This window comes from Chiloscyllium plagiosum, chromosome 18 (genome assembly GCF_004010195.1).
Source record: "Chiloscyllium plagiosum isolate BGI_BamShark_2017 chromosome 18, ASM401019v2, whole genome shotgun sequence".
NCBI classification, from domain to species: domain Eukaryota; kingdom Metazoa; phylum Chordata; class Chondrichthyes; order Orectolobiformes; family Hemiscylliidae; genus Chiloscyllium; species Chiloscyllium plagiosum.
The window spans coordinates 43,432,135-43,445,734 of NC_057727.1; the positions used below are offsets into that span (position 1 = coordinate 43,432,135).

The following is a 13,600-nucleotide window of genomic DNA, read 5'->3' on the forward strand; positions in this document are numbered from 1 at the left end:
ATGTATTATTTATCATAGGTATATGGTTAGGTGTATTTTTCAGTTGGCTTTTTTTGAGGATTTATCAATTTTATTTAAAGTTGTTGATGAGCCTTTTTGTTTTGCTTTTCTAGGTTCGCGGGTGGGGTCCCTGATAATGTGTCATTGTAAAATATGCAGTTTGCTTGTCTGCGAACAGTTCTGGTATTCCACTATCTATCGACATTGGTAGAGTTTTTTTTTTAATTACAAGACTGCAATGCCTTTAAATGGCTGTTTAACATATTTTAAATAATATTTAAGAGCAAAATCATCACATGCCTTACCTTGCTGTTCAGATAAATATCTATTTCACCATATTCTTCATGGGTCCAGATTCCCAGCAGATATACACTAGAAGCATTCCTATATACCTCTGCTCAGCCTCTCTTCATTGGAAGCTGTCAAGAAAAAAAAACAAGTTCTAGACTTCTTTTTGACCACAAGGGCTGCTAAAATCATTGGAAAAAAGTCTGAAATTCACAATTTATGATTAAAACTTAAACTTAACAATATAGCAAAGTGCCACTAATTTCTGAAAACTAGCAGTCTGTTTTCAAAAGCCACTTGACTTAACCAATCTTGTTGATTTTGATTTTAACTCTTTATTGGACTAGATAATGCAGAAGTGGAAATAGTGCATTCCAAATGAGAAATGGAGGAAATCATACATATTCCAGTTGAATGGCACCTCTGTCCAAACAATGATAAAATATCTTTAACAGTGGGACTGTGGTATAACTGTAAGGACCTTTGATAAATTAGGACTCACTTTAACCTAGGACTAACTTATAGTCATAGTGTCATAGAGCTGTACAGCACGGAAACAGACCATTCAGTCCAACTCATCAATGCCGACCAGATATCCTAAATTAACGTAGTACCATTTGCCAGCATTTGGCCTGTATCTAACTACATCAGGCGCCTATTAAATTTTGTAATCGTACCAGCCACCACCACTTATGAATAGGAAGGGTTTGGAGGGATATGGGCCGGGTGCTGGCAGGTGGGACCAGATTGGGTTGGGATATCTGGTCGGCGTGGACGGGTTGGACCGAAGGGTCTGTTTCCATGCTGTACATCTCTATGACTTCCTCTGGCAGCTCAATCTATACAAGCACCACCCTCTGCATGAAAACAATGCCCCTTAGGCCCCTTTTATATCTTTTGCCTCTCATCCTAAACCTATGCCCTCTAGTTCTGGGCTCCCCCACCCCAGGGAAAAAACCTTGTCTACTTACCCTATCTATGCCACTCATGATTTTATAAACCTCTATAAATTCATCCCTCAGCCTCCGACACTTCGGGGAAAACAGCCCCAGCCTATTCAGCCTCTCCCTGTAGCTCAACCCTCCAAAACATGTGACAGCATATGAATTGGAAACTTCCTTTGTTTGCCATTTGAATATATATTCTTGTTTTTCTGTAAAATGAAAAAAATTGCAGAATGAAAGACAGAATAAAAATTGTATAATTTATGTAATTTGTGTTCAATTATCCAATGAATGAATACGATTAAATAAAAAAATCAAGAAAACCTCCTGTTCAACCATAATTCCTTATGACCTGCTAAATGCACTGATTTTCAATTCTCATTAAGGTTAGGGTCTACATTGTCCCAGTCTCTGTCTAAAATAACTGCAGACTCAGTCATTTGTTTTTCCCTCCGAACATGCTGAAGCCAACTTCCTTACATCGGAGTTCTCAGTTTCAGGTTGACTTCCAACTCTTTAATTTCCTTCAGTCAACATATTACTAAATATATTTCACAGCTGTTTATGCCCTCTAGCTAAGGAACTTTTATTATAAACGTATGATTTCACTAGTTCAACCATTTGTGAGTCAGTTTCAATGACGCTTGGAGTTCTGCCAGTGAAAGCGATTTTCCTATTCCAGTTTACAGAGAGAATGAATCAATACTGGAGCAAAGATTTCCTTTCACCAAAAGTGTCAATTAATTGTATATTCCTTATAAGAATCTATATGATGCAATTGTCATTGTTATAGCTTTCAAAGGCTCCATTTTCATCTGCTGTTTTCAAACAATCACAGATGAGAAAAGTAGTCAAGAATGTCAATTCAGTAAAATCAACGGGAAGACAAATTCTATAGAAAATCTTGGTCAGGTCATTACAGCAGATCTAAATTTTACTTAATAGATCGGCAGATCAATTATTTCATTATATTGCTTGTATATTTCATTATACATTTGATGCTAGATGTTTAAAGTGAATTGAAGTCTTTATATTACACTTTGAGTATGTATAATATCTTTAGCTGCATGTGAAATTTGATTTAATTTATTCATAAGCTGAGGTAAGCAGTTCGGGATTTGACACGTATGTTAGTAAATACAGAATCCAGTTGAAATATTTTTAATTGACAAGGATTCTCTCTTAGAGTAGAATATTTCTAAAATCAAATTTACAGCATTCATAGCCCCACTGCTCTGAACTATCTATAAGTTACACATTGAAATATTTAACTCAAGGCAAAGGGCATTGTTCTCGAAAACTTGTAAATACTAATTGTTGTCAACTCCTGCCCTTTAGCTCCACAGTTGCAGAGATCTATTCCATTGGCAAAAGAAGCAGAAAGAGAAGAGTTCCTCTCCCATTTGACTTTCACATTTTTATTTATTCATGCAGGATTTCAAACTTACCTATCTGCTAACTTGTTTTCTTTCTGCAGCAAGATGCCTTTTTTTTCTCCCAGTTAGACAACAAAGTTTGCTTTGTTTGATCAGGGACAGTGCAAATGGCCAAGAATTTCAATCAAATCTCAGTAGAGTCTAAAAAATATGCTCCATGAACAGGGAGAAACCTCCAGTGCAAATAATGATGAAGGTAAATGAAGATCCCAAGCCCAATCCTCAGTCTGCAGTGGATCAGGTAACCCCACCTACAACAGTTTGGCTGTGACATTAAGCTAAAATGTTCTTCGGTTGGAGAGGAGGGGAAATAAAAATGAAGTGGGTCTGTTGTATAACTGCAATAAGCATTGATAATCTCGGACTAACTTTAACCTAGGACTAACTTACAGTCATAGAGCTGTAGAGCACAGAAACAGACCCTTCAGTCAAATCATCCATGCTGACCAGATATCCTAAATTAATCGAGTGCCTTTTGCCAGCATTTGGTCCATATCCCTCTAAACTTTCCTTTTCATATACCCATCCAGATGCCATTTAAATGCTGTAATTGTAAAAGGCTCCACCACTTCCTCTGGCAGCTCATTCTATACATGCACCACCCTCTGCATGAAGAGGGTCACCATTCCTTAATACTTATCCAATTCATTCTGGATGGAGCAGCAGCAACAAAAGGCATCTCACCCACTTTTCCCCATTGTACCTATGGATTCACATACTTTTCATCTAATGCTTTTCGATGCTTCACAAAGTGGTACCTTCTACAACCTGATGGGCTTTTGCCATTATATTGTAAATAACTGTGGATCTCTGGACCCTTTATCATCCCCTCTTTAACTGCAGTATCAGTGGTCTTCTCCCCTTTCTCCAGTTCTTTAGTTTCCAGTTCTGAGGCAGAGTAATATACTGTTTGTTTTCTTTACATATGTTGAATGACGAGATGTGCATTTACAGTAATCTGCTTTATTTTGGAAATGCATAGAATGTGATTTTAAAGTTATGGCATCATTATTCTCTTCCTTGGAAAACTAGTTCAAAATTCCAGTAAGCTTTAAGTCAATCAGATTCCAGGTTCTTTAAGGAACAAGCAATGTTTTGGGTGTAGACTCCATTTCAACCACGGGCGGGGGGGGGGGTTCTTTTCCAATTGCAGCCATGTAACAAAAGCTGTCTTTTGAAAGATCATACAAATAGATTAAAGAACAGAGAGCAAGGTCAAGCTCAAAAAAGTCAAAGAGACAAAATGAAGAGTAGCAAAGATCAAAGATACAGAAAATTTACCATAAATGACACCAAAAAGAGATGTACGGATAATATATTAAATGTTATGACAGAGTTATTTATAAGTTAGACTCGCTGTAAGTGTAACTTGCATTCTGCAACTCTTTCACAGCTAAATTCTCAACAAATTCACTTTGTTGACTGGGGCTCAAAGTAAAACAAAATCATATGAGAACAGAAGATGGAAGAACAATGCAGATGAAAGAGCAGAAAAGTTATTACAAAATTGTCAATGACAAAATGGCTGATGTCTTATGAATCCTGAACAGCTAATTTAGAAACATATCACTAAAAGCAATCAAATTATTCTACTCTGTTGTGGAAAATTCTGTCCTCAAAATAAGATTTTTGATGAAAAAAAATCAAAAAGTTATAATGTGGTTAAATTTGCCCATTGAGTTTTGCATTTTTTATTTGCAATAAAATTTCCCATGAAGCCACCAGACTGTCACAAAGTCCAAGTTCTGATTGGAGATATAATCCTTGAACATTGAGGAAAGTTATCAACCATATTTGTAGATTCTGAGTATATGAAGATAAAAGAATTCTTAAACATATATCAGTGAAGAGAGAGTTTGTGCTCATCCTGTACCTGTGTCAGTTACTTTTTCATTGCAAATAGATGATTGAACTCTCAAATCTTCTAATGCAGACAAGGTTCACATTTAAAAGATTATTAAGTGCTCATTATCATTCATTGTTCATTTTATTGTCTTATATTGGCATGACCTAAGACCACTCTCAACAAGACTTTCATGCTCCCACCCACACCCACCCTCACAAACTCACATCCATACCCTAAAATGCTTCACAACTTCTACACTAATCTCCCAAGGCTGCTGAATCCTAAGCCTCCCTCTCCTGCCATCAGCCAGCAGATTTCTACCTCCAGGTACTTCCTAATGCCAGGATTTTTCTTAACAACACTGATATTAGAATTCATGTTAGATAGCAGTTTCGATTAGCAGGCCAAATGTATTAAAAATGTAAGATTTGTACCTTTATTCTCCTCATTAAACAAGTTAGAATGTACAGCTTTAATTTATATTGTCAACTGGGGGGAAATTGGGTTGATTGTACATCAATTTCCTGATGAAATCCTTGAGTGAAAACAATAGATTTAGTAAGTGCATTCAGAATCAGAATTGTACATGTCTTAAACATGGATTACTTTATTCGCCATCTAGACTCCCTCTGCTGGTACATGTGCATGTAATAGCCTGAAGTAAACAAAATGTACAATGTAGTTTTCAATAAGTTTTGTTATTCCAATTTTTCAGTGAGACATAGCATGTTTCAATAGTTTGTTTCCTAACGTCTAAGCAATAAACTCAAGCATAACAAGAACATAAAGTTTCATAATAACTTTTCTATTAATTTAGCAATGCACATAGTCATGTACTATGAAATTTAAAAACCTGTTTACCAAAGGGGTGGCACGATGGCTCAGTGGTTAGCACTGCTGCCTCACAGCACCAGCATCCCAGGTTTGATTCCAGCCTTGGGCAACTTTGCACATTCTCTCCGTGTCTGTGTGAGTTTCCTCCGGAAACTCCAGTTTCGTCCCACAGATGTGCAGGTCAGGTGAATTGGTCATTTAAAATTGCCCATAGTGTTAGGTGCATTAGTCAGAGGGGAACAGGTCTGGGTGGGTTACTCTTCAGAGTGTCAGTGTGGATTTGTTGGGCCGAAGGGCCTGTTTCCACATTGTAGGGAATCTAATCTAATCTAACTGAAAATCATTCACTTTGTAAAATAAACACTTAAGTATGTTGGACCTTTTTCTCTCATGAGTGGATATCATCTAACCTCAGGTTTGGTGTCATTTAACTCACATTTGTCATTTAATGTCAATATCAGACTCAATGCTTATGTAAAGGTGTATTTAGTGCTTTGAAGAATGATGGTTTACAAATTGTACTTAGCAGTGATCATTGGTCCTTTTGCGTTGATCACAAAAAATAGCTGGATGTCACCTCATGATTGCTTCCCAATATGAGTATTGCATTATCAAGCACCTTATTTCTTAGTTTCACTGATGTAGTTCAGAATTTCATGTTTTGCTCTGTATTTACTTTTATTCAGTTCACAATCACATTCACATAAATGTTAGTTGAAGGGATACAATTGATTAAGATCGATAGTTAAATGCACACTTATGGTGGAGAATAGACAGATGTAGCTATGAACATCTTTTCTAAGTATGGTGGGGAAACTATAGATATGCTGAGATTTGTAGCCACGTCTGTGGGAACCTAAAACACAATCGGAAATTGCTGGAAACAACAGTCACTGCACCCAAAATTTTAGCTTTGATTTCTTCCCACAGATGCTGCCAGACTTCCTGAGATATTCCAGCAATATCGGTTTTTGTTTCAGATTTCTAGCATCCAGAGTTCTTTTGATTTTTTTCATCTGTGGGAACCTAGTTAAGAATGGAAGTTGTTAAACTTAATTACCATCACAAAGCAGAGTAACACCATTAAAGAGATAAGGAAGCAGTCAAGAGAGAATGTAAAACCACAGTGATAACAATGCTTCACTTGGTTAATGAGAACATGAAAAGTGACATCTGCGATATAGTCTTGTTCATTGATAAGGCTGTGATGTAAATGCTAAGATATTCAATGACAAGCAAACTGCAAAATATTGTCATGAAATAAGAGTGTTAAGACTGTAAATTGTCATGCTGACTGTTTCTGAAAGGGGCACTGGTGGATTTTTTTTTAACAATAAGTCTCCAGTATCTAATTGAATAAAGTAATTATGCCCAAAACTCGAAATGGCTGTTTTTAATACACATGATTATTAGCTCCACAAAGCAATTCAAAAACGTATGAGATACAGGATGTGCATGAATGCGTATAGCTGGAGGCTCTGCAGTAGATGAGTAAGGAGTCATGCTGTAATTGGCAAGCAAGTGAGACAATGCTTACTTCCATGACTTGCTCTCAGCTGTAACCATAAATCACGTTTCTCAATGTACATTTAATTCCTTTGACTTCTCCATCAGCTCTTGGTCATTGATGAGAGAAACTAGATAGTTTGCATGTTTACTGAACTCATCATTGTTGAATGAAAATACATTGTCACTTACCACCATTTGAAGAATCTAAATAAAACAAAAATCTAGTCATACTTTGGGATGACTGCTTTCCTTGAAATATATATAACTATTTCTATGACTAGGAATTGGCATTAGCCGTCAGTGACAACAGGTGGTGTTCAATGCTGTGCAAATCTGCAAACTCAATGCTGACTTCAATCCATGACCCTGGAGGTTATTCAGACATCATGAGAGAATCATGAAGATTTGACATTGTGGTTGCTTGACACTGCAAAACGTATTGATTTTCTGCTTTACTATGTGGTCAATTCCTGGGACTCATAGCTTTTCCTGAAGGAGTTGCTTGGTTTTGACAATTCCCTTATGTTCATCACGAGTTGTATCTACAACAGATGAGTATAGAATGACAATACAGTTCCTGCACAACATGAGGTCAGACATGGTTGAAATAGTGAGCATATTTCAAATATTGCGAAGACCTTGTAGTGCACGAATAATTTGATTCATAGACCCTCTACTGATCCTTTCTTTCCAGTTTTATGACTCCACGGCCATCATACATATTTGTATCAGCTCATCTTGCTTTTTTGCTACTTGGCATCCACTAGTTTAGTAATTTTGGCACCTTTTTAGGCTTATACTGTTAAGATGTTGATCAGTAATTGTTTTCTTCATGACTTGAATTGACTATAAGAAATGGGTGCCACAAAGGATAGACCTCAGGACCGAGCTTGCCTGACTAATACTTGTACTCCTGCAGTACCTTTAAGTATCCAACATTTAATTTGAGCTGGAGATTTGCTGTGAGGATTATTAAACAACTTTATTAGTGTCATTAATCAATAATTATTTCAAATTCACGTCATACTAGCAGAGATAAAAGCAGAAGATATAACGTGTAAATGAGAGTGTTTCTCTCACAGTTTATGAATCACATTTTTTAACAGGCATTAGCAATCAGTTTACTACTACAATGATGGATGGATGGATGGATGGACGGATAGACAAATATGTGCCCACAGGATCGAATTCTTCTTTTCTTGAACTTGCCTTTGTTCAGGTTAGGTAATATTCTATGAGATGTTGTGCATGTAGTGCATGTAGATGCATGTAGTGTGTGTCTGAAGTTCATTTTCAGTATGATCACAGGCTTGAATATTAGCATTGATGTTCAACATGCCTTTAAGACCTTGAAGTATAAGAACGTTCTCCACCATGAGTGGAGAACGCTAAATGATATCTCTATTTTTCTGTAAGCTCAATTTGATGGTAGTCTTCACCGAGATCAAGTTTAGTGAAGTGTTCAGCACTATTCACTTCCTCTGTCAGGGTCAAGTGTCTTTCTCATTATATGGCATTGTTTGGTGATCAGACTATCACGACAGATTCTAACCTGTTTCTCCCTCTTGGGTTACTTGATGACTTGTATGAGTGAAAGCCAAGATGAAAGTTCATCCCCAGCTTTCAATATTGGCATAGTAAGCACTAAAGTTCGAACATGAAAATCTCTTCCTCACCATTGATGCATAACTCAGGCACATTTAGACCTGAAACTGCTTGCATGTAACTCCTTTCTGTTTGCCGATTTCAATGAAGCTATCAAGAATGTTATTGAGATGAGTAAGATTCTTATGCATAACTGTAATCACATGCAGTTTTGTTGTTGTGTGGAAACTGATAAGTGGCACATTCTCCAGAATACAGCCTTCAATTCAGTGTCATTGAATAAGACTGAAACTCCAAAATTCTCAAGAACCTTCAGTGCTTTGTTGTAAGGAAAACATTTCTTTTTCTCTGATTTGCGGCAAAATGTATTAAACATTTTGCTCCACGTGATGCTGCCAGATGCTCCTGCACCTAAGAGAGCATTCACTTCCAAACAGACAATAATGACTGATGTGGTTGCTATTTCTGAAAGAGGGTACAAATGTATTTTCGAAGTCATCTGCTTGCACATTCTCTCCCTCTTTTGTTGTTACTCACATGTGCCATACACCTCTGCTGGTGTTGTTCTTTCACAGTTTATTTTGCTGATGACCAACAAATACATGCAAAGTATTTGGGTTTTCCACTAATTTTACATTAAGTTTCCCAGCAGTTCAGCATTTTAGCAATTACCATAAAAACGTTCTTTCAACAAGTCAGAACTCTGTTTGAAAGACTACTGTTGTTGCCTGGCACATGAACAATGAATTTTGAAGTGAGCTTGGAATTTAGTAGCCATGATGTGGAGGTGTCAGTGTTGGACTGGGGTGGACAAAGTTAAAAATCACACAACACCAGGTTATAGTCCATGGAAGTATGAGCTTTCAGAGCACTGCTACCTGACAAAGGAGTGACACTCCAAAAGCTTGTACTTCCAAATAAACCTAGGAGAAAGTGAGGACTACAGAAGCTGGAGATCAGAGTCGAAAAGTGTGGCGCTGGTAAAGCATAGCCAGTCAGGCAGCATCCGAGGAGCAAGAATGAAGGGCTTATGTCTAAAACATTGACTCTCCTGCTCCTCGGATGCTGCCTGACCTGCTGTGCTTTTCCAGTGCCGCACTTTTCAATTCCAAATAAATCTGTTGGACTATAACCTGTAATTGTTTGATTTTAACTTTGGAATTTAGTAGTTACTGCCCTCAACTTCAGTGGCTCTGGAATCTGAAAGTGATAACTATCTTTCCAAATCCAGCAGTCCTGACAGCTTTTTATCTTTCTCAAGGGCTGTGCAGTTGGCTATAGACAAAATTTTGATTATTTGTGTTGTGATTTCCCGCTCAACATGTTTAACAGCTAAGTCACATTTCATGAGCTGCCGAAATTGCATTCAATACTGATAGGTTGTATCATTTGTTTCTTGCATAAAATGTCAGAAGATATTGCTTGTGTGTACTGTGTATTCCCTGGCCATGAAATGGGTTGTTAGTACTTTTCTTTGCTGAGTTATTGTCATTTTTGTCTTAGGCAGGTGTTACTGCTTGGCAAGTGCTATTTGATCACACTGATGACACCACCCTCTATCAGATTATTGTTTAGTTTATTGTTTCTGCCCCAGCAGAATCTTGGGCCATTAATTGGCTGGTTTGAACGTGTTCCTGTTTATGTGTATAGTATACCTGGACAATTTTACATATTTTTCACCTTGGGACAGATGCCGCTGATGTTGCTATTACTGAAGCAGCTTGGCTCAGAGGGCAGCTCAGCCAATTTCACCCCATATGATGTCAAAAAAAATTGGAAGCACTGGGAAAATGCAAATGCAATGAGCCGTGACAACATTCTGACAATAGTACTGAAGACATGTGGCCAGAACTTGCCGCACCTCTAGCCAAAGCTGTTACAACATTGGCATCCAATCAACCATGTGAAAACTTGTCCAGGTTTGTCCTGTATACAAAAAGCAGGGAAAATCTAACCCAGCCAATCACCAACCCATTAGTATTCTCTTGACCATCAGTAAAGTGATGGAAGTGCTATCTGTGCTATCAAGCAGCATCTGCTCAGCAATAACCTGCTCAGTGATGCCCAGTTTGGGTTCCACCAGGTCCACTCAGCTTCTGACTGCATTATAACTTTGGTTCAAACATGGACAAAGAGCTGAATTCCACAGGTGAGGTGAGAATGACAGCTCATGAAGGTAGGAAGTGACGAAGTGTGGCATCAAGGACACCTAACAAAACAGGAGTCAACAGGAGTTATGTGGAAAACTCTTCGCTGGTCAGAGTCATACATGGCAATCCGGAGACGGCTGTGATTATTGGAGATCAGTTATTTCAGCTCGAGGCAATCTCTGCAGGACTTCCACAAGGTAGTGTCCTTGACTCAACCATCTTCAGCTCCTTCATCAATGACCTTTCCTCCATCCAAAAGTCAGGAGTTGAGATGTTCATTGATGACTGCAAAATGTTCAACACCATTCATGACTCCTCGATACTGAAGCAGTTCATGTTCAAATGCAGCAAGACCCAGACAATATTCAGGTTTGGGTTGACAAGTGGCAAGTGAGATTCATCCCACACAAGCTCCAGTCAATAATCATCTTCAACAAGAGGGAATTTTACCATCACCCTCTGATATTTAATAGCATTATCACTGCTGAATCTTCTACTATCAATATCGTGGGAGTCACCTTTGAACAGAAACTGAAATGGACCTGCCACACAAATACTGTGGCTATAAGATGATCAGAGGTTCAGAATCCTGCAGCAGGTAATTTATCTCTGGATTCCCAATAGCCTGTCCACCATCAATAAGGCACAAGTCAGGAGTTTAATGGAATACTCCCAACTTTCCTGCATGAGTGCAGCTCCAACAAGGTGCTAACATTATCCAGGACAAAACAGCCTACTTGATTGGCACCACATCATAAACATTCAGTACTTCCACCACCGATGTTCATTAGCAACAGCATCTACCATCCACAATACATACAATAGTAATTCACCAAAGCTCCTTAGACAACACCTTCAAAAGCCTGGGCCACTACCATCTAGAAAGACAAGGGCAGCAGATACATGGGAACACCACCACTTGCAAATTCCTCTTCAAGTCACTTACTATCCTGACTTGTTATTTTATCACTGTTGTTGAGTCAAAGTCTTGGAACCCCCTCCCTAACAGCATTGTGGGTGTACCTAAACCAAATAGACTACAGTGGTTCAAGGAAGCAACTTACCACCATTTTCTCAAGGGCATCTAGAGATGGGAAATAAATACAAAGCCCACTTCCCATGAATGAGTATCTTCTTATTCTTCACCTACCAGAGTGGAGAAGTAAATTTTTGTCCTTTTGCCATCTGTGATCATTAAACTTACCGTTGAGCTTTTGAAGAGTTGCTGCCACTTTGCCCAACATGAGAATATAAATGAGGGCTCCAAATACACATCAAAACATGGTAGACTGAGCATAGGCACATCAACCTGATGTGTAATGTAGCAGTGCTGTGTGAACAAGAATCCAGGTTCATGTCTTTTAAAAGTAAAGCTTCTCTGTAAAGATCCAAAGTTAACTTGATGTTTGATTTAAAATACTTTTGTGAGATTTGCAACGTATCTGTGCACTACCCTCCAAAGGTTGCATTCCTGAAAGAAATACTTCATATTTTCACCCTTTCCATCAGCTTTGTGAAGTCCTGGAGAAGAAACAGCAAGGTTCAGGAAGAAGCATTTGGAATCAGTACTGCTCTTATTATTTTTTTCGAACTCCTTTATTCATCCTCTGGACTCCCTCTCCTGGTACGTGTGGGTAAGGTCATCCTAAACAGACAAAGCACACAATGCAATTTTCAACTCACTATACTGTATCAAGTCAAGACGTTCTAGCTGCTCGAATGGCTACGGTTGTGTTACTTTCTGTCTTTTGAGGTGACAGGACAATGTCATGTACAAGACAGATATTCTTCCCACTTAACAATATAGTTTGGGATTAATTGTTAAAGCAGTGTTCACTTGTCCATACAAAGAGCAGAACAAAGATGCAGGTTCTAGTTTATAAGAGATATGGCCTGCTTTATGGAAACCACTATTTAACACGACCATGAATAGCAGTGCTGAATAGAAAAGCTTGGACTGTACCCTGTGGTATTTAACTGCAATTGTGAATGTTTCCTCAGTTCCAAGCTAAACTGGGAGCATTCTGAAAGAGTCCAATTATGGTTTAACAATGAATGCTAAGTGAAGAAAATTTTCACATAATTGCATAATGGCAGCCTGGCAAATTCTATTTCTGGGTGAGGCATCATCCATTCTCTCAGTTCCCTAAATGCTATATTACAAAACTCATCAATGCCAGGCCAGAAGGTATCCATACACTGTCACATCCTACCCCAGTCTCCACCACCCCATAGAATCACCTACTGCATTTTATAACCTTCATTCAGAAACATGAAAGAATGCCACTTGTTTGATCTTTTAACTGATGATGGTACGTGATACAGAAAGCTAATATTATAGACAGAGTCATAGAGATGCACAGCACAGGAGCAGACCCTTCGGTCCAAATCGTCCATGCTGACCAGATATCTCAGCCCAATCTAGTTCCACCTGCCAGAACCCAGCCCATATCCCTCCAAACCCTTCCTATTCATATACCTAGCCAGATGCCTTTTAAAAGTTGCAATCATACAAGCCTCCACCACTTCCTCTGGCAGCTCATTCCATACATGTATCACTCTCTGTGGGAAAACGTTGCCCCTTAGGTCTCTTTTAGATCTTTCCCCTCTCACCTTAAACCTATGCCCTCTAATTCTGGACTCCCGCACCCCAGGGAAGAGACTTTGTCTAATTATCCAATCCATGCCCCTCATGATTTTATAAACCTCTATAAGGTCAGCCTCCAACACTAAAGGGAAAACAGCCCCTGCCTTTTCAACCTCTCCCTATTGCTCAAATCCTCCAACCCTGACAACATCCTTGTAAATCTTTTCTGAACCCTTTCAAGTTTCATAAAAGCAAGGTGGGGCAGCATGGTGGCTCAGTGGTTAGCACTGCTGCCTCACAGGACCACGGACCCAGGTTCAATTCCAGCCTCGGATGACTGTCTGTGTGGAGTTTGCACATTCTCCATGTGCCTGCGTGGGTTTCCTCCGGGTGCTCCGGTT

At 38.7% G+C, this 13,600-nt stretch overlaps 1 protein-coding gene across 2 annotated transcripts in view; it reads right to left on the reverse strand.

Annotated features, from left to right (window-relative positions):
* The window catches only part of tafa4b (TAFA chemokine like family member 4b), a 333,573-nt gene that overhangs the window by 305,892 nt on the left and 14,081 nt on the right, over window positions 1-13,600 (reverse strand). For both annotated transcript variants that reach the window (XM_043708310.1, XM_043708311.1), the window contains exon 2: window positions 306-419. The gene's annotated coding sequence lies outside the window, so the exon portion shown is untranslated. The remainder of the gene's footprint in view (window positions 1-305; window positions 420-13,600) is intronic.